A 2,800-nucleotide genomic window follows, 5' to 3' on the forward strand; every position below is an offset into this window, starting at 1 on the left:
CCGAAAAGTACTACTATCGGTAAGCCACACGTCAGTAAATAATTTCAAAATAAATTAAAAGCGGGAGGCAAACAACTTTTAGGTCAACAAATATTATGAGTCCTAAAAAAAAAAAAATTTAATTTAAGCCGGACGTAAGTCATTAAAGCGACCGTGCTAGAACCACGGGATTCGGGGGGTGCCTAACACCTTCCCCTCGGTCAACAGAATTCCTTATCCGGATTTCTAGTTCGCAGATCGAAAAATAAAAATTAGAGAGTCATTTTCTTTTTGAATAGGGATTCAATAAGGTGACTTGGAACACCCAAACTCAATTCCAAGTGGCGACTCTGTAAATAAAATAGTCCCTTTTCAAAACGTCACTTTAATTGGAAAGACCCATTTTTCTCCAAAACCAACTCCCTAGCGGGGGTCGGACGCGGTGAAAAAGAGGAGTGTGACAAAATTGGTATGAATATTTGTTCTCTATATTTTTAGATGTTTTTAAATAATTTAATGTATGAAATGAATATACAAATTGATCCTCGTAATTTTTATACCACTTTATACACGATAATTCTTTGTTTAATGAATAATATTTTTAATAGTGTTTTTCCTTAATTATATCAAATGGAAATAAGTACGGGTATTCTCGTGTTCACATAAATTTTATTTATTATCATTCATAAATATTTTTTATACAACACAATCTATACATCTTGATCTCTTGTAGGAATAAAATCAAACTTAAGATTTTGAGACATGATTCAAACAAATTATTGATAAAATTCAGATGAAAATCATTGAGAAAAGACACAAAATTGTATCACGCAATAAAAATAAAATAGATAAAAAATCAAACATAACAATTGAAACGGCTAGTGATCAATTGATAAGAATTTTCAAATGTAGAGATTAACAGTGAGAATGGTGGAAATCAATTGTTCATTCACAAAATTTAATGAAAATTACATTATATTTTTGGAGAAGAGTAAAAAGAGGAGAGATGTAGAAGTAAAAGAGGAGAGATGAGAGCAGTTAAAGAGGAGGTAATTTAGGAAGTAAGGAGAGTGTAGGATATATTTTTTTTCCCTACTTTCTAGTTTTTACCTCAAAACTGCTACAAGCAATTATGAAAAAGTAAAGATATAACATGCAATAAATCTTCTTAAAATGATATCTAGGATAATTATTTAGTGGGCTTATATGCTAAATTGTTTCTCTGGGCTTTTCTGTTCAAATTACACCACAACTACACGTACAGGTTTGATAAATGCAGCCCACAAAATACATGGAAAGTGTTGTGTTTTTTTTTTGGTTTTCGCTTGGTGTTCAGTGTTCGTATTGGAGTCCCGATTAATTCTGGATCACGCATTGCAGATATATTCTGGGAGTGACGCTCCCAACGAATTTTTCTCCATAGTCACGGCTTGAACCCAAGACCTCTGTTTAAGGGTGGAGTAGTTCAAACACTACATCACAACCCATGTTGGTAAATATAAAGTGTTTGCCTTGTAGATGCTGCTTATAGTATCTGAATTTATTTGTGTCAAAAAAAAGGTGCGATTTGTATCAACTATCAACTAATGGTGTTTCAGTTTTTATTCATATCAGAGGTGTCGAGTTCGAGTCCCTTTGTGCGCGGAGAATCAAATTTGAATTTAATAGAGTTTCAATACGGATACCAGATATCAGGTGAGCCAAAAAAAAAAAAAAAACACTAATGGCATTAATAACTTTTAACTTTTAACTGTTCGAGATCGACCTATTTTTTGTTGTATCGAGGGTTGGGACTTCACTAAAAATATAATGTACATAACCCTCCACCCCCACCCCACCTCACCCCACTCCATCCAAACCAAAAACAATGTGTGCAGGGGGGGTGGGGGTATGATTAAGCAGTAAATTAAGAGATATGTACTTGATATACTATGCATAGTTTCTTAACAATTTCGTTAATTTAGTCATAATAGCTTTTCATTTCTTGAGGTGTCCGCAGATCTTACTTTTATCTTAAGTGAGGTAAGGAGACTATTTTCACGAATATCGAACATTGTGGGGGAAATTTTTTATTTTATTTTTTAAATAACTTATAAACCAAGAAAACAATTGACCAAATGAGTTTTCATTTGTCACAATCTAAGGTATAGGTATAGAGAGTATATGATATTATAAACTTCGACTTGCTAGTTACTTTTCATATATATTATATTTGGCTAAAACTAAATAATTGTTGATCATTATATTATGGTCGAAGACTTAGCTGTGACACCACTATGAATGGCTGTATGACTTTGATTGATCAATATAATTAATCATGGAATTAATTCACTGTTTATATAATCTGTCACTATCACTTGAGTATTTTATATTAAACTAACTAACTAACTTAACCTCAATATTGTTAAAAAAAAAACAATAATAATATGATATAACATAATAATTATGATTAAAGTATTGTGTGTATCAATAAAATGTGTTGAGTATTTATCAGTTTGGTGTAAATAATGACAGAGCCAACTTATGTTCTTGTGTCCTTCACCAGAAATTTATATTGTCTAGATAGATTAAAATTTAAATTTTTTGTGTATATATTTTATATTGACTCCCCTTATTTTTTTGGTGTGTCTATTTTTTTATGTTATGACCAGTGGCGGAGCCAGAATTTTCAGTAAGGGAATTCAGAAGTAAATATACGGACTAATCGAAAGGGATTCAACATTTACTATACATAAAAATATTTTTGACCATGTAAAAAATAGTATAATTTTCTGACGAAGAGGTTCGGATGAACCCTCAACTCAATGTTGCTCCGCGACTG

This window comes from Capsicum annuum, chromosome 1, assembly GCF_002878395.1.
Source record: "Capsicum annuum cultivar UCD-10X-F1 chromosome 1, UCD10Xv1.1, whole genome shotgun sequence".
Taxonomy (NCBI): domain Eukaryota; kingdom Viridiplantae; phylum Streptophyta; class Magnoliopsida; order Solanales; family Solanaceae; genus Capsicum; species Capsicum annuum.